General features: G+C 44.0%; 1 protein-coding gene across 3 annotated transcripts in view; it reads right to left on the minus strand.

Annotated features, from left to right (window-relative positions):
• LOC140730726 (ribosome-binding protein 1-like) overlaps window positions 1–12,888 on the minus strand; it is a 155,005-nt gene extending 142,117 nt beyond the window's left edge. Inside the window, exon 1 of one of the 3 annotated variants that reach the window (XM_073051547.1) lies at window positions 12,664–12,888. The gene's annotated coding sequence lies outside the window, so the exon portion shown is untranslated. The remainder of the gene's footprint in view (window positions 1–12,663) is intronic. The other 2 variants (XM_073051544.1, XM_073051545.1) reach the window with 2 other exon arrangements.
• Between the last annotated feature and the right edge of the window lie 10,733 nt (window positions 12,889–23,621).

Genomic DNA, 23,621 nt, shown 5'->3' on the forward strand with positions numbered 1-23,621 from the left:
CTCGCATCAAAAACTGAGAATGGACTCAATAAACAGTACTACTGCACACTGCCATACTGGGCTGAGAGACCTCTAACGAGATTGTAAATGGGGCTGTTCAGTCACTGTCCAGCACTGCGAGCATTAGCATCACCTTGGTCCAAAAAACGATGTTAATTTTACTTCAAATCATGAAATATCATGGAACTCCTAGCAACCTGTCACAGAACCCTAGGGCTCTGTGGAACCCCGGATGAGATACTCTGCTCTAGATACTGTTGTACGTAAAAATCCCAGGAGATCAGCAGTTTCTGAGACACTCAAACCACCCTGTAGGGCACCAACAATTGTTCCATGGTCAAAGTCACTTAGATCACATTTCTTCCACTTGCTTGGTCTAAACAACTGAATCTCTTGATTATGCCTGCATGCTTTTATGCATTGAGTTGATTAGCTGATTAGATAATTGCATTAAAGAGAAGATGTGCAGTTGTACCTAATTAGGTGACCGAGTGTAGTTGTACATGTAATTTTGCAAGCTGGGTAATCAGAGACCAATGGCTTCAATCGATCCACTCTTATTAACTCTTTCCATTCTCATTCATCATTTCTTCCACCCTGGCACATCCCAAAACTGAATCTGAACCAGCTGCCTCTCCCACACTCTGCCCGAGCAGCAGCTTTGAAACCAGTTAACTATTGCCACTAACTACCCACCCTGCAAGAATAAGAAATTCCTCTTCAATTATATTTCTTTGGGACACAATGATAAACAAGAGCTCCCTCAGCTTCTGCAGGTGGACAGAAATGGCATTGTTTGGTAATACTGGTCTAGGCCAACACAATGATGAAAATAAAAAGATTGCCTGGACTCAATTTCATTAAGTATGTGTATGAGTGTGTCTCCACAAAATCATTCAGAATCTTCCCCACCCAGAAGCCCTGAATGAACCAAGAGATCCCCAATCTTCTGCAGGCCATATCAGTGGTATTCAGTTCTGGCCACCCAGGGAAGTACAAGAGGTCCAAGTAACACCTCCAGAAAGCCATCTCACATGCAAAGATTAAGTTTAAATCAGAGAGGCATGCTCGACAACCATGGCAGGACCTGAATGCCATCACCTCCTACAAAGCAAGACCAAGCAACAATATCTTTTTTGCTTGCTTTGACTGACAGAACATGATGGCACCCTCATGAGCCCCACAGTCTGACAACCCTGTGAACTCGGTCTCTCTGAGGCCAACATGCAAGCATCCTGGCTGAGTATTGAATAACTGACTGGAGTGCTCACTGATATCTTTAACCTCTCACTTTGGAAGTCTGAGGTACCCACCTACTTCAAGCAGGCTTCAATTATACCGGTGCCCAAGGAGAACGTGGTAACCTGCCTCAATGACTATTGCCCAGTAGCACTTATATCTAGAGTGATGAAGTGCTTTGAGAAATTGGTCATAAAGCGTATCAGCTCTGGCCCGAGAAGTGACTTGGATCCGCTCCAATTTGCCTACCTTCACAACAGGTCAACAGCAGATGCCATTTCATTGACTCTTCACTCAGCTCTGGAACATCTGGACGGTGAAGATGCATACATCAGGATGCTCTTCATTGACTACAGCTCAGCATTCCACACTACCATCTCCTCAAAACCCATCACTAAACTCCAAAGGCTAGGCCTCGGAATCTCCCTGTCCAACTAGATCCTGGATTTCTTCGCTGGCAGCCTCCAGTTAGTATTAATTAGCAACATCTCCTCCACATTCATAAACCAGTACAGGTACGCCACAGGTTGTGTGCTTAGCTCCCTGCTCCGCTCACTGTATACTTATGATCATGCAACTAAGTACTTAGCCACACAATCGTAAGTATAAAGTAAGTAGAGCAGTGCACATTTAAGTTTGCTGATGACACCACTGCTGTTGGCTGACTCAAAGGCACCAATAAATCGACATACAAGAAGGAGATTGAGAATCCAGATGAGTGGTACAAGAGCCTCTCACTCAACTCTCAAAGAGCTAATTATCAACTACAGGAGGAAGAAGCCAGTTGGTCCATGAGCCAGTCATCATTAAGAGAACGGAGATGGGAAGAGTTCGTAGCTTTAAATTCCTTGGGATTAACAAATCAGATGATCTGTTCTGGGACCAGCAAGCGTCAACACAAAGACAGCATTACAGCACTTTTAATTTCTTGCAAGTTTGTATATGTCCTTGTAAACACCTGCCAAACTTTATAGATGCACAATGGAGAGAATCATGACTGGTTGCATCACGGCCTGGCACTAACACAAACTTGTACAGGACCCTTAGCTCCTACACCAGCAGGTTCAGGAGCAGTTGCTACCTTATAGCCATCAGGCTGCTGAACCAGCGTGGATAACTTCAATCAACGCGACTCCAAACTGATTCTGTGACCTACAGACTCACTTTCAATGATTCACTACTACTTTAGTCCTCGTTATTTTATTCGGATATTTTCCCCTTCTTTTGCTCACTGACTGAGTGGCAGCCTTTGTTTATGTACAAGGTTTTTTTGTGAAGTTGTATTCAATGTTTTAGGTCCTGTAAATGGCCAGTGAGAAAATGAATCTAAAGATAATATACTGTAACATATACATACACTGATAATAAATTTACTTTGAACTTGCTATATGTGGCAGCTACATTACGGTTTGCAACTAAGCTTCCCAATGTTGTTCAGCACTTTAGGGTGTCATGAACTCCAAAGTTGCTGTACGAATGTAGCTCTTTTGTACTTGTATCAGCAAAGACTTGGCTGAGACTAATCTATCCTTGCAGTATCTTAGTGCAGAGATGTGGTCGCACATGAAACCTGCTGAATTTAATGATGGGAGTATAATACAGGATTTCTTTTTAGTAGGGGTTGCTGGAATGAAAAATACTCCCCAACTGTTTCTTGTGGGCTCATCACCCATGCAGGACTCGCCTGGCCAGTAAAAGTTCAAAGCAAATTTATTACCCAAGTACCTTTATGTCACCATTTACAACCCTGAGATTAATTTTCTTGTGGGCGTACTCAGTAAATCCAACAACCATATCAAGGCAAGGCCCCACTAACAGGGCAAACAGCCAGTGTGCAAAAGGCAACAAACTGCACAACTACAAGAAAGCAAATAATAACAATAAATATTGCGAGGTGAAGATCCTTGAAAGCGAGCCCATAGGTTGTGAGAACAGACTTAATGAGGTACCTCCTGTGCCTGATAAAGTAGTGTATGCACAAGAAAGCTGGACCTCCGGTTTCTCCACCAATCCCAAGGCTCGTCCTCCCACTACAGTATTCTGTTGGCTGGGAAGTATTTTGGGATCATGCAAGCCTTTGGGATAAACCCAAAACTTCCTTTCACACACCCCACTCCCCTTCTCATTTGCTAACAAGTGTTAAACTCAGAAAAGCACAAACAATAAATTCCTTCCTCGTAAAAAGGCACAAAAACAGAGTAGCCTCCAAGCTGACTGCACGATCATCAATTTCTCCAACTTCAAGTAATTTTTCTCTCCTCTCCCTTCTCTTCTTCTATTCCACTCATCCTTTTTCTTCTCCTCGCCCATCCATCACCTCCATCTGCTGCCCCTTTCCCTTACGGTTTCCTCTCCGATCAGACTCCTTCTTCAGCCCTTTACCCATCACTTCCCAGCTTCTCACTTCACTGCCCCCCCCCCCCACACCTGGTTTCACTTTTTACCTGCCAGCTTGAGCTCCTTGCCCTTCCCCTACTACCTCATTCTGGCTTCTGCCCCTTCCTTTCCAGTCCTGAAGAAGGGTCTTGGTCCAAAATGTCATCTGTTTATTCACTTCCATAAATGCTGCCTGACCTGCCAGAGTTTCTCCAGTATTTCACTTGTTACTCTCAACTGCTCAAAGTTGTAACTAACAGCCCTGTTGCATTTTCCAAGCTACGTGCACAGCCAAGAGCGGGAGTCCAAATAGTCACAGCTATCTACGTTAACTAAAGTTCTCAGCATAGGTTCAATGACAGTAACTCACCTCTAGGTCAGAACACTCAGGTAAAAGTCAAGAGCAGAAGGGAACCAGTACTGACCAGTTCATCATACTGCTAGGCAAGTGTCTGACATAATCAGAACAACAGATTTAAATCAACAATGATAGCACACCCAGGTAAGTGTGAGGTGGTTCATTTTATATGATGGCAGAATATGGTATTAATGATAAGACCCTTGGCAGTGTGGAGAATCAGAGGGATCTTGGGGTCCGAGTCCATAGGACACTGAAAGCTGCTGCTCAGGTTCACTCTGTGGCTAAAAATGCATACGGTGCTTTGGCCTTCATCAATTGTGGAATTGAGTTTATTATGGTATTAATGATAAGACTCTTGGCAGTGTGGAGGATCAGAGGGATCTTGGTGTCCGAGTCCATTGGACACTCAAAGCTGCCACGCAGGTTCACTCTGTGGTTAAGAAGGCATACGGTGCATTGGCCTTCATCAACCATGGGAGTGAGTTTAAGAACTGAGAGGTAATGTTGCAGCTATATAGGACCCTGGTCAGACCCCACTTGGAGTACTGTGCTCAGTTCTGGTCACCTCACTACAGGAAGGATGTGGAAACCATAGAAAGGGTGTAGAGGAGATTTACAAGGATGCTGCCTGGATTGGGGAGCATGTCTTATGAGAATAGATTGAGTGAACTTGGCCTTTTCTCCTTGGAGCAACAGAAGATGAGAGGTGACCTGATAGAGGTGTATAAGATGATGAGAGGCATTGATCGTGTGGATAGTCAGAGGCTTTTTCCCCAGGGTTGAGATGGCTAGCATGAAAGGACACAGGTTTAAGTTGCTTGGAAGTAGGTACAGAGGAGATGTCAGGGGTAATTTTTTTTTAAATGCAGAGAGTGGTGAGTGCATGGAATGGCTGCTGGCAACCGTGGTGGAGGCGGATACGATAGGGTCTTTCTTAAAAGACTCCTGGATAGCTACATGGAGTTTAGAAAAGTAGTAACCCTAGTAATTTCTAATGTAAAGACATGGTCAGCACAGCTTTGTGGGCTGAAGGGCCTGCATTGTGCTGTAGATTTTCTGTTTCTAATACAACCGTACTGGTAAGAAATTTAAGCTACTTTCCACTCACTGACGTCCCATCATAGGAAATGGCACACAAAATCATTTCAATGATGGGGCAAGAGAAGTTGAGTGGTTTGTGACATAGGATCAAAATTAGGCCATTTTGCCTATCGAGTCTGCTCCACCATTTCATCATGGCTGATCCAATTTTCCTCTCAGCCCCAATCTCCTGCCTTCTGCCCCACATCCCTTCATGTCCTTGCCAATCAGGAATCCATCAACCTCTGCCTTAAACATACAGAAAGACTTGGTCTCCACAGCTGCCTGTGAATTCCACAGAACCAAAGTCATCCCCTTCGTTTCAACAGCCTGATGGTTGAGGGAAAATAATTGTTCCTGAACCTGATGCTGTGAGTCCTGAGGCTCCTGTACTTTCTTCCTGATGGCAGCAATGAGAAGAGAGCATGACCTGGGTGGTGGGGGTCCTTGATGATGGATGCTGCCTGCCTATGGCAATGCTCCGTGTAGGTGTGCTCAGAGGGAGGGAAGACTTTACCCATAATGGACTGCACCGTATCCACTACTTTCCATAGGATTTTCCATACAAAGCATTGGTATTTCCATACCAGACTGTGATGCAGCCAGTCAATATGCTCTCTGCTACACTTGTATAAAAGTTTGTCAAAGTTTTAAGATGTCATGCCAAGCCTTTGCAAACTCCTAAGTAGAGGTGCTGCAGTGCTTTCTTCATAATTGCACTCACATGCTGGGCCCAGGACAGGCCCTCCAGAATAATAACACTGAGGAATTTAAAGTTGCCAACCCTCTGTTGAAGACTGGCTCATGGACCTTCGGTTTCCTTCTCCCATGCATTTTGATAATAAATTTGAACTTTGAACTAAAGTTGTAGGGCAGAGAGAATGTTTTCTCAGGTAAGGTCCAGACCTCCTTAAAAATCACAGGAAAAATAATTTCAGGAAGCAGTTTGACCAAAGAGCTGTGGGGAAACTTCTCCCAAACCTGCTGTAACCAAGCGAACACCTTAAGGCAGGGGTGTCAAACTCATTTTCGGTCACGGGCCGGATTGAGCAAAATGCAGCTTCATGCGGGCCGGATCAGTCGGACGCATGTGAACGCAGCTTTCGTTGCCTCCGTTTTTTCAGCCTGCTCTCATGTGTCTCAGTCTCTGCTATAACTACAAAGTGTTTCACTTTACAAATTCCGTTTCTTATGAAGAAGACTGCCGAATAAACACTAAAAACCCTGAAAACCTGGTACCTGAATAAACTCAGCATTAGCCATATCATACACCATAGGCGCTTCGATTACTGGGGCCAGCTTTAATAGTAATTAGATATTATCTCGCGGGCCAAAGATAATTCCACCAAGGGCCGGATTTGGCCCGCGGGCCTTGAGTTTGACATATATGCCTTAAGGTAAGAGAACGATGAACTTTGGTAAGACAAGATACAAACTATTGAAGGTATAGAACCATGTGCAAATATGTGGTGAATACAAAGGATTCTGCAGATGCTGGAAATCTAGAGGACCACAAACTGCTGGAGGATCTCAGCAGGTCAGGCAGCATCTATGGAAAGGAATAAAGAGCCGACATTTCAAGCTGAGACACGTCAGCCATGATTTAACCAAATGACTGGATCAGTGCAAGGGATTGACAAGCCTCCTTTTATCCTGCGTATTTATTATTGATGGACATTTTTGCAAGAAAGACCCTCAACCAAGCTATTAATCTCAATGTGCAAGCACTAAACAATCGTGTAAAGGAGAACACTGGAAACAGCAGGTCATTCAAACCCCGTGCTGCAGTACAAGACTGACTTTTTGTCTTTGTGCCACTTCCTGAACTAACCCCATTTCCATAGTTCCTCTTAATACTCCAAAGCCTAGCAATCTCAGTCCTGACTAAACTCTTGGGTAGAGAATTCCAAATATTTGTGGTGACAAAATTTCCTCTCATCTCATTCCCAAATGAGCAACTCCTTACTTTTGAGACAGAATCTTTATTTATTTATGGTTTGATTGAGATACAGCATGGAACTGACCCTCTGACCCTTCGAGCCACACCGCCCAGCAACCCCTCTCCAGTTTAACCCTAGCCTAATCACCGGATGATTTACAATGACCAATCGGTACATCTTTGTACTGTGGGAGGAAACCCACACGGTCACAGGGAGAACATACAAACTCCTTACAGGCAGCAGCAGCAGCAAGCCCATCACCAAGAGCGTGGAAGAGCATGAAAGATCAAGCACGGGTGGAATCCAAGCCATGGGGTCCAGGCACCAGCCATGACTGGGCACGATCTGTGGATGGAGATTTACAGCCGAAGCAAAGCGGCGAAGTCTGACGTAGCCAAGCAGCAGAACCTATTGTTCGTATGGAGACCGACCTAAGCACCTTGCCAGATTTAAAAAAGGTCAAGGTGTCAAGGCCCAAGGTGAGGTACGGGCCAGATTGAAAAGCTCAAGGCGTCAGAAACGTCAGGTGTCGGGGCCCAACGCAGGGTACAGGCCGATTAAGATTGCTGCTCCACAGCGTCTACTCGACTCTGCGCTGAACTACGGGACTCTTTACGTGAACTTCAGTTCAGAAACACCAACTGCTTGGGGTTTCTGCTTTGCATGGTGTATTGTTTTTTTTTTCCCCGACAGTCTTTTTGATATTTTATTCTTTTAATTTCTTATGGGCATGATGTGCTTTTCTTTATTCCCTGCACACTGGGTGTTAGGCAGTCTTTTTTTTATATGCATGGGGTTTGTTTATGGATTTCTTTGCTTCGTGGATGCCTGTAAGGAGATGAATCTCAAGGTTGTATAATGTATACATACTTTGAAAATAAAATCTACTTCAAACTTTAGTGTGGTATATTTTAAATTAACCCACAAGCACCACCATTGCAGTTCATCAGACAAGCACAAAGCAAATTTCAAAGCTATTTCGTCAAACAAGCCAAAAGCTAAGTTGCGTAATTTGGCTTCCAGCCAGGTCCAATCACTTCTAAACAAGACTTAGACATCTACGCAGGTAGGTTTACTCTCAACGTTTGTCCTGAGTGACATCTGTGAATGCAATGCCTGGGGTTTGGAATAACTTGTTTCTCAGTACGCCAGCTGCAGCGTTCAGAAACCTAGGTTGCACTATTGTGCACGTGTCACACTGTATTGTACAGTGCACAGCGGTTAGTGAAATCACAGTGCAAGTGAATACAGATTGAGGTTCGATTCCAACCGCTGTCTTTAAGTAGGTGATACGTTCTCCCCATGACTGTGTGGGTTTCCTCCGGGTGCTCGGGTTTCCTCCCACATCCCAAAAACGCAGGGGTTAGTAGGTTAGTTAGGTGCATGTGGGCTGCGTGGGGTCATTGGGCTGGAAGGACATGTTACTGTGCTATATCCCCAAATAAAAATGAGAAAAAAAAGGAAGCATCAATTTCTTGCATCTTGCTGGCCAGAGGCTTTGATATGAACATGAAATGGGCAACACAATGGCACAGCGGTTAGCACATCACTTTACAGCCTGTAAGATCAGAGTTCAATTCCCATCGCTGCCTTTAAAGAATTTGTACAGTGTGTGGGTTTCCTCTTAGTGCTCTGGTTTCCTCCCACCGCCTCACACAGACGTACGGGTTAGGGTTAGTGAGTTGTTGGCTCTGGGAGTGTGGCAATACGCAGGCTGCTCACACCACAATCTTTGCTGATTTGATGTGACAATAAATGGCACTTTTCACTACGTTGCAGTGTACATGTGACAAACACGGCTAATCTCTCTAGTCTCTCTGCTAAGGGTTGATTTAGTACACCTAGCCATTACTTCTCCAAGACTCCCTAACCACCCTCTCAGGTCCATACAAAATGATGGCATGTTATAGAGCAGGAGTCTTTTAACTACTTTTAACAAAAGTTGCAACTGACTGGGGTTTTCCCTGCTTGGCATCAATGACTGAACTACAAAGATACAACTCGGTTGCAAACCGGATTCAAAAGTCTGAAGCTCCTGAAAGACTTTGTACAAATCCAGATATTTCATTTGCCATGAAGCGCGAAACTTGCTTTTCACTAAGTGCCACAACAGTGTAACAGTTTATGTCATGTGATTACAGCTCAGGGCATTCCAGAGTTCAGTGTTCACTTCCGGCATCCTCTTTGTGGAATGCACTGGTTTTCCCTGGGTGATTCGGTTTACTCCCACAGTCCAATGACGTACCGGGGAGGGGAACTGGTCATTGTAAGTTGTCCCATGAGTAGGTTAGGGTTAATCAGTTTTTTCGGGGGTTGCTGGGGCGGCATGACTCAAAGAGCCTACTCCGAGCTGTATCGCTAAATAAATAAAGCTGAAAAGATATTTTGGAAGCTCTACAAAATCCAACTGGAGTTTTGTGAGCCATGTAGATTGTTATTTTGCCGTACAACTAGAACTCTGCAGGCTGGAAAACCAGCCGGTGTGGATAACTTTGATATCCTCAACTCTGAACTGATTCCACTACCTATGGACTCACTTTCAAGGACCCCACATCACACGTTCTCAGTGTTTTTTTTTTAATTATTTGCAGAGTTTGTCTTCTTTTGCTCATTGTCCATCTCTGTGTGCAGTTTTTCATCGATTCTATTGTATTTCTTTGTTCTACAGTGAATGCCTGAAAAAACTGAATCTCAAAGTAGTATTTGGCGACACATACGTACTTTGATAATAAATTTATTTTGAACTTCAGTGCAAAGAAAAGAATGGCTCTGCGGAAAGAGTACAGAAAATATTTTCTTACTTTTAGAAATATTTGCCTGCGATATGCCCTGGAATTGATATAAAGGAATTCTTTATAAACAGTAGGGGACAAGGAAATACATTTAATGATTTAACCATATTATTCAGTGCAAGATCAGGTGGTGAACATCTTAACTTCTGTGCCAGTTGTTCCATGAAATGATGGGAGGTGAGAAATGGGGTTTCTTCAAGTCCACCCTCTGTTACCAAACAGGAAGGACAATACATTGAAGCAGCAATCAGACTCAGGGCCCCAGGGTCAATCTCCCACCCTCCAGAACAGTTCCCCATAACTACATTTGTGTTCCAACAATCCTCCCTTTCCCCCAGTACTCCAGTTTCTTTCCACAGATGTTAAATTGACTTTTCTCAATTTCCCCACCCCCCCCCATCATGGCTGATTTATTATCCCTCTCAACATCATGCTCCTGCCCTCTCCCCACAACTGATGCCCCTTCTAATCAACCTGTGCTTTAAATATTCCCAATAACTTGGCCTTCACAGCCATGTGTGGCAATGAATTCCAGATTCACCACCCTCTGGCAAAAGAAATTCCTCCTCATCTCTGTTCTAAAGGGACATCCTTCAATTCTGAGGTTGTGCCCTCTGGTCCTAAACTCCTCCAAAAGGAAGCATCCTCTCCACATCCACTTTATTTGGGTCTTTCAATATTCAATAGTGAGGTTTCAGTGAGGTTCTTCCCCCTGACTCAGTCTTCTAAACTCCAGCAAGTACAGACCCAGAGTCATCAAACGTGCCTCACTCATCCCTGTTATTTCTGGGATCCTTTTCTTAGTGCAGAAGGGTATTTTTCATTCAGGGCCAACAGAGTGGCAGAGCTAGTGGAGTGACTCCCTGACGGGGTCAGGGACCCCGGTTCGACCCTGGCCTCGGGTGTGCCCTGGGTGGAATTAGCATATTTCCCTGTGACCTCTGTTTCCTGCCACATCCCAAAGACATGCAGATTGGTAGGTTAACTGCCCAGTGAAAATTGCCCCTGGTGTGTAGTGAAGGGGTAGAATCGGGGGGGGGGCAGATGTGGGGATAAAAATTCTGAATGATGTAGGATTAGTGCAAATGGTTGATGGTTGGCATGGGCTTGTTGGGCCGAATGGCCTGTATAACACTTGATGAGATCAACATGCAATGGAGTTACCGTCACCCACAGAGGCTCCAAGGGGTTTGCAAATTGTGAAGGCATAGAATAAAAGACAGGATAACGCAGAATCCTGCTGGTTTGCCTGGTAAAAACCAATGAAAAGTACCAAAAGAATTTTTAAAGAGTCCAATTAAATCAAACAGTACCCAACCAAAGCCTTTACTTTTACTAAGGAAATTAGTTGTGCAATCACACTCACAAAAAAAACTTATTACAGGAGACCATGTGATAAAATTCTGCTTCGCCTCATCTCCATGCCACACCAAAAAATTGGACTTTTGCTAACAGTTACAGTGGGCAGGGACAGATATCTAATCCCGGCGTTAGGACCACGCGGTACCTCTCTGCTAGAGGCGAGTGACACCGTAATAAGTAAGATGAGGCAGTTCCTGAGTGGTCAGACTTCAGTGCCGGATCTTCAGTGTTTCAGGGAGCCAACGTGTACACACATTCCTCAGTCTGCCCCCTCGCAAACCGTTAGCTGCTAATACAGGCTCTGCATAATGTCTTTATTAATTTTTTAAAAAATCAGGGAGACAATCAAATAAAGTGTAAATACATTCGTGGAAGGGGAGGGGAGCAACTAAAAATTAAAAATGTATTTATTCTTAATGTGCCAATAGTGAATGAAACATTATTCTCAATAAGGCTTTTTTTTAAAAAGGAATGTCAGACTTTTACTAAATTAACTTAGTAAGTTTTTAGCATCTTTTACTAGGACGCACTTTTTCACACTCAAAGTTCAGTCCTAGTTCCCTCTAAACCTACAGTTTCCAGATGGAAAACCATTCTTATTACAGTGAAAACACTGCCCGATGCTTTCGCCATATGTAATTTCTCTGAAGCATTCAGAAGGAAACTTTTCCTCACTAAATGCTGCTTCGGATCCAATCCCTCCCCCCACCCCCCTCGTTTTCTCCTCTAGATTTATTGGTATTGTCCATAATTCACCACCCGTCATATTTATTGCGGTCTAAAACATAAACTGAAACTGCAATTTTCAAGCATGGATGAAAACACTTCGTTAAAAATTGTGCAGAATATCACATTGTGTATTTCCTTTTTTTTTTGGCAAACAAACAGGAGAAAAGTCCTGCAAAAATCGGTACTTCAGAAAGGACAAGTTTTAGCTCTCTGAAAAGTCCCATTTTAATTCTTCAGTGTTGATTAAAATACCTGTGATGCACAACCTTACAAACATGCAACATTTATCTTGGCGGGGGGAGAGAATCGAAGCTCCAGGTTTTAACAAAAATATTTGTTCAACTTTAAAAGTCAGTTACAGTATCGTCTCAATTCCCCACCCTTTCAAAAAAAAACAGATGCATTTAAAGTTACTTCTTAAAACTGTTGCACACACAGTTGATCTGACCTCTTGACAGGTCTTCTCCTTAAACCATACACCAACAAACTTAATCCAAGTTCTGTTCGAAATATTTTAAAAATCCATTTTTTAAATTTAATCCCCCCGAAAAATAACACAAGGCACAGTTTACTCTGCCAACCTCTCCAGCGGCACACGTATGCATTGTACACTTAAAGAAAGAAAATAAATCGTTATCATCAGCGATATAGCCAAAATCAAGGCTGTGGGGGTGAAGACACAGAGACGGGAGGGGAATGCAATAGTGCCCCTAACAAGCCAATATCCCCCTAACCCTGTCGAAAGGGCACAATGCCTGCATTATTCTCAATAAAGCCTTCCTACCTCAAACGTGATCAAACCTCGAATCTCCCTCTGCCTCCTGGGGTGTTCAGTACAGCTGTTGAGCAGCGGTGGTCGCGAGAGAGGAGCTTCCCTGTCTTTTTGTATCCTTCTAGCCCCTTTCTTTCCCCGCCTGCTCTCTCTCTCTCGCCCTCCCTGCCGATGTACCAGACGAAGTGAGCCCCTGCGCCTTGGAGTCGTGGCACTTTTCTCCCCGGCGCTGGCAGCCGGCCGATGGAAGCCCCGTCCCTTCCCAATCCATCGCCAGCCACCATTGGTCCGACTGCGGCGCCCGGACGAAACTTCGGCCAATAGAGAGCCAGGATGAGACTAGGTGTTTGCTGGGTATTGTGGGGGATGTAGTTTCCGTTCGCCGTTCTCCGGGAATGGAACGCAGCCCGGATTCCCTCGTGGGGCCGCTCGGTGCTACCACGGCGGCACCACGCTTCCCAACTCAGCGCTTGCAACCTCTTCTGCAGCAAGCAAGAGGGGAGGGGGGATTGCAAATGATAAAATAGCAAGGTTTTTTATTAAACTGTCATTTTCTGCATAGAACTCTCCTGGCATTGGTGCATTCCGTCTAAAATGCAAGATTCAGATCCAGACCGTTCAACGATCACTCGGACCGAATGACAGATTTTCACCCTGGTTTAAAAATCTTCAGTTGTGAGTGGAGTACCTTCCTCTTAAACGCTTCTTCGTGTTTTTAAAAGAACGTACAGTAGGAACTAATCCTCATGACCGCCAGCGTTGTTTGACAGCTCTGGATGTAATGAAAGGCTGTCTGCAGGTCGTGCAGGTGTTTGCAACGTGCTGTCCTGACTGGCACCATCAAAACGAGCACTTCTGTTTCAGTATCGGTCTATTTTCATCAGTTCAAACATTTCAGTAACGAAAAACAAGTCATATTAAGTTTAAATGACAGTAATTCGTAGCTTGAAACTGGAAATAAAGACCGTGCCGATGTGACTGAAGTGGACAGTCTCTGTAATGTATTGTAGCCAGCTTTGATGCAAGTTGAGTGCAACAATGTGTGCATATGAAGGATTGGCGCAGATCTGTATTTAAATATGATGTTAGGTGCGTGGAGATAGCCGCGGATTTCACGTTGTCAATTGATCGATGCAATTCAGACCCTGGCTCTTATTTCTTTGCATGAGGTACTCAACTTTATTTACTGCACTGTACTCATTATCCATTGATAAACCCGCCGAAGAAATGTCTATAGATCTCAGTGAAGAAGGCTTCTATTGATCCAGCGTTCCCGGGTGATGAGGGGAAGAGCGCATCTGCTTTGATACACACAGTAATCACCTTGATCAGATCGCCATTGAATCTTCCAAACTCAAGGGAACGTCAGCTGTGTTTAGGCAACCTGTCGGTTGAGCTCCAGCACCGGCTGTGCCCGCGGTGGGTCAGCAGAAGTTAGCCTGTAAGGAGTTTGTACCTTCTCCCCATGACCACATGGCTTTCCTCCCACAGTCCAAAGTCCTACCGGCTGGGTAGGTTGATTGGTCATTGTAAATTGTCCAGCCTGATTAGGCAAGGATTAATTCAGGGAGGGGGGTTGTAGGGCATTAAATGGGGGGGGGGGAATGCTTGGTGGCACTGAAAGGTGAAAGGGCAGGAAGATCGATTCCAATAAATAAAATAAATCATTCCGATTGCCCCACATGGCTTCCAAAACCAGTGCAACTTCTTTTTTTTAAACTTTTTTTATTGTGTTTTCAAGTAATTACAGAATAAAAGTATATGGAAAAAAAATGTATATTACCCTTCCCCCCTCCCCTTAACCCCTCCCCCCTAACATCCCTATAGAAAAAAAAGAAAGAAAGAAAGAAAAAAAAGAAAGAGTGCATGGATATTGGAAGATCCCCACATGCTCCATGGAGTTCGTAATAACTTTAGTATATATATTTATTTATTTCCCCAAATAACCAATTATTTCATCTTCGGAGCACCTGTATATTTAATCCTGTCTTTTGTAAATAAGGGCACCAAATTTTCAAAAATGTTTCATATTTATCTCTTAAATAACCAGTGCAACTTCTATGAGATTTGTTGTCACAAGCCCAGCACCGGACCAAGTACAGACCATTTCCACTTTAAAATCCGCCTGGCAATCCCTTATTCCATCAATACAAGAAAAGTACATTCGTTTTATGTGGTATTTCACAGTGCACACAACATTATCATGCAGAAGGAAATAAAAATTGCATTATTAATTACCCTTTAAACACATATCCCAAGTGTCAACTAGGCACTTGTGCATGCTATTTGTTTTGGCAATAACTGGTGTGCAACGCATGGTTAACAAGCACACCCTAATTCTTTTCCTGCCGCACGTTAATCAACAATACAGTTCTCACTGTGTAATTATATGTACTGTTCTTAGCATCTGAAAGCTTTAATTTTGCATTTCTCAACGTTAAAGTGGCCTGTTTTCATGTGCCCAATTACAAAGTGTCTTTTTCCCCAAAACAACCAGTATTACTTGCTTCTTTAATCATCATGCTCACAATATTTTCAATTGTTAATAACCCCTGCAAACAGTGAAGTTGTTGGGCGACAACCCCTGGAGTTATTAGAAGTCAGACGTACATTTGTAATACTTTACCACCTAGACAACTATTTATAGCTTCCTTCTGGGTTCTATAAACATCTCCACAAAATAATCTAAAAAGGAAAAGATTAAAGGTTAGCTTCATTTGTCACACGTGCCACATCGAAACATACAGTGAAATGCGTTATTTTGCATCAAATCAAATCAGTGGGATTGTACTGGGGGCAGCCTGCAAGAGCCAACATAACATGCCCACGACTCACTAACACGCCGTTAATGAGAGAGGTCAGAGGAGAACAGCCTGACTGGTTCAAGCTGACAGGAAGGTGACAGTAACTCAGATAACCACACGTTACAACAGTGGTGTGCTGAAAAGCCTCTGAGAACACACAACATATCAAACGTTGTACCTCCCGTACCTAATAAAGTGGCCACGGAGAGTAAGTCACCTGGACCAGATGGACTAAAACCCAGGTTTCTGAAAGATGTGGCTGAAGAGATAGTGGGGGCATTAGTAATGATCTTTCACTAGATTACAGAATGGTTCCAGAGGATTGGAAAATTGCAAATGCCACTCTGCTCTTTAAGGAGAGAAGAAGGCAGAAGACAGGAAATTGTAGGCCAGTTAGTCTGACCTCAGTGGTTGGGAAGGATGTTGGAGTCCATTATTAAGGATGAGGTTTCAGAGTACTTGGAGGCACATGATAAAATAGACTAAAGTCAGCATGGTTTCCTTGATGGAAAATCTTGCCTGACAGATCTGTTGGGATTCTTTGAGGAAATAACAGGCAGAATGGACAAAGGAGAGTCAGTGGATGTTGTTCACCTGGATTTTCAGAAGGCCTTTGACAAAGTGCCACATGTGGCTGCTTAACAAGAGAAGACCGATGGTATTACAGGAGAGATACTAGCGTGGATAGAGACTGGCTGACTGGCAGGTGGCAAAGAGTGGGAATAAAGGGGGCCTTTTCTGATTGTGCTTTTCTGCTGGTGACTACCTGTTTTCCAAAGGAGTCGGTGTTGGGACCACTTCTTTTCATGTTCTATGTCAGTGATTTGGATGATGGAATCAATGGCTTTGTAGTCAAGTTTGAGGATGAAACGATAGGTGGAGGAGCAGGTAGTATTGAGAGGCTGCAGAAAGACTTGGACAGATGAGGAGAATGGGCAAAGATGTGTCAGATTGAATATAATGGAGTGAAGTGTATGATTATGCACTTTGGCAGGCGGGATAAAGGTGTGGACTATTTTCTAAACAGAGGAAATTCAGAAATCAGAGATGCAAAGACACTTGTGAGCGAGTGCTCATGCAGGATTCCCTGAAGGTTAACTTGCAGGATGAGTCAGTGGAAAGGAAGGCAACTGCAAAGTTAGCATTCATTTTGAGAGAACTAGAATATAAAAGCAAGGATGTAGGGCCGAGGCCTTGTAAAGCATTAGTCAGACCGCACCAGTCAGGGTATTGTGAGCAGTTTTGGGACCCTTATCTAAAAAAGGATGTGCTGACCTTGGAGAGGATCCAGAGGAGGATCACAGAATGATCCCAGGGATGAAGGGGTTAATAAATGAGGAGCATTTGATGGCTCTGGACCTGAACTCGCCAGAGTTTTGAAGAATCAAGGAAGATCTTATTGAAACCTATTGATTATTGAAAGAACAAGACAGAGTGGACATGGAGAGTGTGTTTCTTATGGTGGAAGAGTCCAGCACCAGAGTAGATGGTGTCCCTTTAGAACAGGGATTAGGAGGAATTTCTTTAGCCAGATGGCGGAAAATCTATGAAACTCATTGCCACAACTGGCTGTGCAGGCCAGATCATCGGGTATATTTAAAGCAAAGGTTGATAGGTTCTTGATTAGTAAGCGTGTCTGGGGCAAAGCAGTAGAATGGAGTTGAGAGGGATAATAAATCATCCATGATAGAACGGCAGAGTAGACTTGATGGACTGAATGGCCTAATTCTGCTCCTATATCTTATGATGTTATTTTCTGTTTTTATTTCAGATTTACAGGATTTTAAAAAAAACCATCCTGCTCCTATTCAACTGCCTTGGACTCCTAGAAGCCCTTTCATGCCTTGACTAATACACAGTGATCGGCACTGCCTGGTAATCGGAAGGATATTAAATGCAGAGCTGATGGATTTGATGGGCGCTTGGTGTAAATCTGTTGGCAAAACTTAGAGAGAAATGGTACCAGCCGGTCTCCTTTATACTGTCTTTGGCAGAAAAACCCTGGTCCATCCACGCTTCCAGATCAGGACTGACAAATCTGATCTACAGAGTACCCAACCACAAGAGGTTCAGCAGATGCTGGAAATCCTGAGCAACACACACAATATGCTGGATGAACTCAGCAAGTCAGGCAGCATCTATGGAGGGGAAAGTAACCAGGTGATGCTTTGGGCTGAGACCCTTCATTAGGACTGGAAAGGAAGGGGGCAGAAGCCAGAATGGGACAGTGTGAACTACTTAACTGAATGCTCAGCAAAGTCTGGAGAAGGGTAATTTGATGCAGGTCAATAGGGACAAAAGAAACTAAAGGTGCTGGGGTCTGGTGCAAATAGTAAATTACTTTGGATACTGTCGGGGAGGGGGGAATGACCCAACAGAGAACGAAGGAGATGTCCTCCTTCTTCAAAGGAAGGGGCTTCCCTTCCTCCACCATCAATGCTGCTCTAAACCGCATCTCTTCCATTTCACACACGTTTGCTCTTACCCCATCCTCCCACCACCCTACCAGGAACAGGGTTCCTCTTGTCCTCACCTACCACCCCACCAATTCCATGTCCAGCACATAATTCTCATAAAACTTCTGCCATCTCCATTCGGATCCCACCACCAAGCGCATCTTGCCTTCACTTCCACTTGCTGCTTTCCGCAGTGTTCGCTCCCTTGTCCATTTGTCCCTCCCCAGAAATCTCCCTCCTGGCACATATCCTTTCAGGCGGAACAAGTGCTACACCTGCCCCTACACCTCCTCCCTCACTACCATTCAGGGCCCCAAACAGTCCTTCCAGGTGAGGCGACACTTCACCCGTGAGTCTGTTGGGGACATCCACTGTGACCAGTGATGTCAGTGTGGCCTCTCGTATATCAGTGAGACCTGATGTAGATTGGGAGACCACTTCACTGAGCACCTACACTCAATCCGCCAGAAAAAGCGAGATCTCCCAGTGGCCGCCCGCTTTAATTCCACTTCCCATTCCCTTTCTGATATGTCCATCCATGGTCTCCTCCACTGTTGTGATGAGGTCACACTCAGGTTGGAGGAACAACACCTTATATTCTATCTGGGTAGCCTCCAGCCTGATCAATTTCTCAAACTTAGAATAATATCCCCCCCCCCCTTATCATTCCAAACTCCCTTTTCCCTCTCTCACCTCATCTCCTTGCCTGCCCATCACCTCCCTCTGGTACTCCTCCCCCTTTTCTTTTTTCCTTTTTTCTGTCCTCTTCTATCAGACTCACCCTTCTCCAGCCTTGTATCTCGTTCACCAGTCAGCTCCCCAGCTCTTCATTTCATCTGTCTCCCTGCGTTTCTCTCTCCCCTCCCACCCACCTTTTAAATCTACTCCTCAGCTTGTTTTCTCCAGTCCTGCTGAAGGGTTTTTGGCCCGAAACATCTAATGTATTCTTTTTTTTATATAAATGCTGCCTGGCCTGCTGAGTTCCTCCAGCATTTTGTGTGTATTGAGAAGAAAGACACAGTGAGTGACACTCTGGAGCTGTGTCTGCCTCTGTGACTCAGAAGGGAAGAGGGGAGAAGAGGCATGCTGTACTGATAGGGGATTCATTAGCTAGGGGGAATGGACAGGAGGTTCTCTAGGCAAGAACAAGATTCTAGGATGGTATGTTGCCTCCTGGGTGCTAGGGTCCGAGATATCTTGCATTGAGTCCTCAGCATTCTTAAGTGGGAGAGAGACTCCCAGCCAGAAGTCGTGGTCCATGTAGGATGAGTGACGAGGTTCTGCGTTGGGAGTTCAGGGAGTTAGGTGCTAAGTTGACAGGCAAGACCTCCAAGGTTGTAATCTCAGGCTTGCTACCTGTACCATGTGCGAGTGAGGACAGGACTGAAAAGATTATACAGTTTAATATGTGACTATGAGTTGGAGTAGGAGGGAGGGCATAAGATGTTTGGATCATTGGGCTCTCTTCCAGGGAAGGTGGGACCTGTACAGAAGGGACAGTTTACACCTGAGCTGGAGGGGGACTAATATCCTAGCAGGAAGGTTTGTTAATGCTGCATCACGAGGTTTAAACTAGAGTTTCAGGGGGATGGGAACCAGACTGCCAGAACAGTTAGTGGAGAGGCTGTGGAGGCAGATGTCAGTAAGACCTCAGACAAAGTCAGGAATCAAAAGGTTGAGCATGGTGTGACTCGTGTCCTGAGCTGCCTGTATCTCAATGCAAGGAGTATCAGAGGAAAGGCAGATAATAGTGCTGAAGATGAGGTAGCTGGTTTACAAAGAGGCAATGTGTAGTGAGGAGAAGCCACAAGTTGCAACGTAAAAGGTGGACAAAATCAAAAAGGGTGAATAAAGGACTGAAGGTGTTGTATCTGAATGCATGCGGTATTCGGAATAAGGTAGATGAACTTGCAGCATAGTTGCAGATTGGCAGGTATGATGTCATAGGCGTCACTGAATCACGGCTGAAAGAAGAATATAGTTGGGCCATTAATGTCCAATGAAAGGACAGACAGGAAGGCAGAGGGGGTGGTGTTGCTTTGTTGGTAAAAATGAAATCAAATCATTAGAAAGAGGTGACATAGGGTCGGAAGGTGTTGAATCGTTGTGGATAGAGCTACAGAAAGGCAAGGGTGAAAAACCCCTAATGGGAGTTGTATACAGTCCCCCAACCAGTAGTAAAGATGTGCTCTACAAATTACAATGGGAGGTAGAAAATACATGCCAAAAGGGCAATGTTACTATAGTCATGGGAGATTTCAATATGCAGGTAGATTGGGAAAATCAGGTTGGTGCTGGATTCCAGAAGGGGGATTCTTAGAGTACCAAGAGGTGGCTTTTTAGAGCAGCTCATGGTTGACCCTCTAGGGATCTATTCTGGATTAGGTGTTGTGCAATGAACCAGAATTGATTAGAGAGCTTAAGATAAAATAACCCTTAGGGGTAATTCATCATAATATAATCAAATTCTCCCTGCAATTTAAGAAGGAGAAGCTAAAGTCAGATGTATCAGCATTACAGTGGAGTAAAGGGAATTACAGAGACATGTTAGAGGAGTTGGCCAGAAATGATTGGAAAAGAACACTGGCAGGGATGATGGCAGAGCGGCAATGGCTGGAATTTCTAGAAGCAATTCGGAAGGCACAGGATATATACATCCCAAAGAAGTTGTATTCTAAAGGCAAAATGACACAAACATGGCTACCAAGAGAAGTCAAAGCCAACATAAAAGCCAAAGAGAGGATATATAATAGAGTAAAAATTAGTTGGAAGTTAGTGAACTGGGAATTTTTTTTAAAAAACCAAAAGAAGGTAACTAAAAGAGTCATTAAGAAGGTAAAGATGGAATACAAAAGTAAGCTAGTCAGTAGTATTAAAGAGGATATCAAAAGTTTCTTCAAATACATAGAGTGTAAAAGAGAGGTGAGAGTGGATATCAGACTGCTGGAGAACAATGCTGGAGAGATAGTATTGGGGGACAAGGAAATGGAAGATGAACTGAATAAGTATTTTCCATCAGTCTTCACTGTGGAAGACACTAGCAAAAAGATGGAAGTTCCAGATGTCAGGGGTCATGAAGTGTGTGAAGTTACCATTACTAGAGGGGAGGTTCTTGGGAAACTGAAATTTCTGAAGGTAGGTAAGTCTCTTTGACCAGATGGTGCACACACCAGGGTTCTGAAAGAGGTGGCTAAAGAGATTGTGGAGGCATTAGTAATGATCTTTCAAGAATCACTTGATTCTGGAATGGTTCCAGAAGACTAGAAAATTGCAAATGTCACCCCACTCTTCAATAAAGGAGAGAGGAGAAAAGCTAGTTAGTCTGACCTCAGTGGTTGGGAAGGTGTTGGAGTTGATTATTAAGGATGAGATCTCAGGGTACTTGGAGGCACGTGATGAAATAAGCTGTAGTCAGCATGGTTTCCTCAAGCAAAAATCTTTCCTGACATATCTGTTGGAATTCTTTGAAGAAATAACAAGCAGGATAGGCAAAGGAGAATCGGTTGATGTTACGTACTAGGATTTTCAGAAGACCTTTGAAAAGATGCCATATATGAGGCTGCTTAAGAAGCTATGAACCCATGGACTGACAGGAAAGATTCCAGCATGGATAAAGCAGTGGCTGATTAGCAATAGACAAAGAGTGGGAATGAAGGGAACCTTTTCTAGTTGGCTGCCGGTGGCTAGTGATGCTCCTCAGAGACCTGTGATAGGACCGATACTTCTTACATATATGTCAATAATTTGGATGATGGAATTGATGGCTTTGTTGTAAAGTTTACAGACGATATGAAGATAGGTGGAAGAGCAGGTAGTTTTGAGGAAGTAAAGAAGCTACAGAAGGACTTAGACAGATTTTTATAGAAAATAGGTGCAGGAGTAGGCCATTCAGCTCTTCGAGCCTGCACCGCCATTCAGTTTGATCATGGCTGATCATCCAACTCAGAACCCTGTACCTGCTTTCTCTCCATACCCCCTGATCCCTTTAGCCACAAGGGCCATATCTAACTTCCTCTTAAATATAGCCAATGAACCGGCCTCAACTGTTTCCTGTGGCAGAGAATTCCACAGATTCACCACTCTCTGTGTGAAGAAGTTTTTCCTCATCTCGGTCCTAAAAGGCTTCCCCATTATCCTTAAACTGTGACCCCCTCATTCTGGACTTCCCCAACATCGGAAACAATCTTCCTGCATCTAGCCTGTCTAATCCCTTTAGAACTTTATACGTTTCAATAAGATCCCCACTCAATCTTCTAAATTCCAGTGAGTATAAGCCTAGTCGATCCAGTCTTTCTTCATATGAAAGTCCTGCCATCCCAGGAATCAATCTGGTGAACCTTCTCTGTACTCCCTCTATGGCAAGAATGTCTTTCCTCAGATTAAGGGACCAAAACTGCATACAATATTCTAGGTGCGGTCTCACCAAGGCCTTGTACAACTGCAGAAGAACCTCCCTGCTCCTGTACTCAAATCCTTTTGCTGTGAGAACGGGCAAAGAAATGACAGATGGAATATAGCATCAGAAAGTGTATGGTCATGCATTTTGATAGAAGAAATGAAAGTGTTGACTATTTTCTAACTGGAGAGAAAGTACAAAAAACTGAGGCGCAAAGGGACTTGGGAGTCCTTGTGCCAGATTTCCTAATTAATTTGCAGGTTGAGTCTGTGGTGAGGAAGGCAAATGTGATTCTAGCATTAGTTTCAAGAAGTCTAGAATATAAAAGCAAGGATGCAATGTTGATACTTTATAAAGAACTGGCGAGGCCTCATTTGGGAGTATTGTGAGCAGTTTTGTGCCCCTTATCTTAGAAAGGATCTGAAACTAGAGAGGGTTTAAAGGAGGTTCACAAAAATTATTCCAGGATTGAATGGCTTGTCAAATGAAGAGTGTTTGATGGCTTTGGGTCTGCATTCACTGGAATTCAGAAGAATGAGGGATGACCTCATTGAAACCTACCAAATGGTGAAAGGCCTTGATTGAGTGGATGTGGAGATTGAGACTGTACGTCGCCAAAGATGTCGTATTACCCGTTGAGTTCCTACAGCAGTTTGATTCTGGATTCCAGCATCTATGGTCTCTTGTGCCTTCAGAGTTTGTTAAACACTGGGTTGTTCACCCATTAATTGGGAGCATAAGCTGGAACTAGACCATTGTATCGCTGAGGGTGTGTTATTGCTATAGTAATCCTGCTCAGTATGAGAGGAATCGCAGGTTTGGACGTTTGGTGCAGGTGCTTGCTTGGAATAAAACAACTGTCCAAGTTAATAAGCACACCTCTAAGTCAGAATCCTGCCCAAGCAGGAACAAAATTAAATAAAGTGATCACATTAAATAAATATTCTCATAGAGGCATGGCAGTTCAGGTGTGTTGGTACAGCTGTAGTACGTGGGAAGTAATGGGAATGTTTTAATAATTCCTGCACTATAGCTGGTCCATGTGCAGAATTCCATAGGGATAACTGAACGTGCAGCCCAAAGCTGTTTTGAGAGAGAAGTGGGTTTTGTTTTATGGGAAATTGGCAGCAGTGTTGCAGAACAAAGGAGGTGTTGTCTTGGGGCGGAGTTCGCTTGAATATGAGTGACAGTTGGATAACTAAGACACTAGTTAAGGTTATAAAGTTTGATCGAACGACATAGACACAGAAGGGCTTTGCTTCCAGATGAGCTCAATACCTCCTATGCTCGCTCTGACAGTCCAAAACATAGAGG

Source organism: Hemitrygon akajei, chromosome 7 (assembly GCF_048418815.1).
Source record: "Hemitrygon akajei chromosome 7, sHemAka1.3, whole genome shotgun sequence".
In the NCBI taxonomy this organism is placed as follows: domain Eukaryota; kingdom Metazoa; phylum Chordata; class Chondrichthyes; order Myliobatiformes; family Dasyatidae; genus Hemitrygon; species Hemitrygon akajei.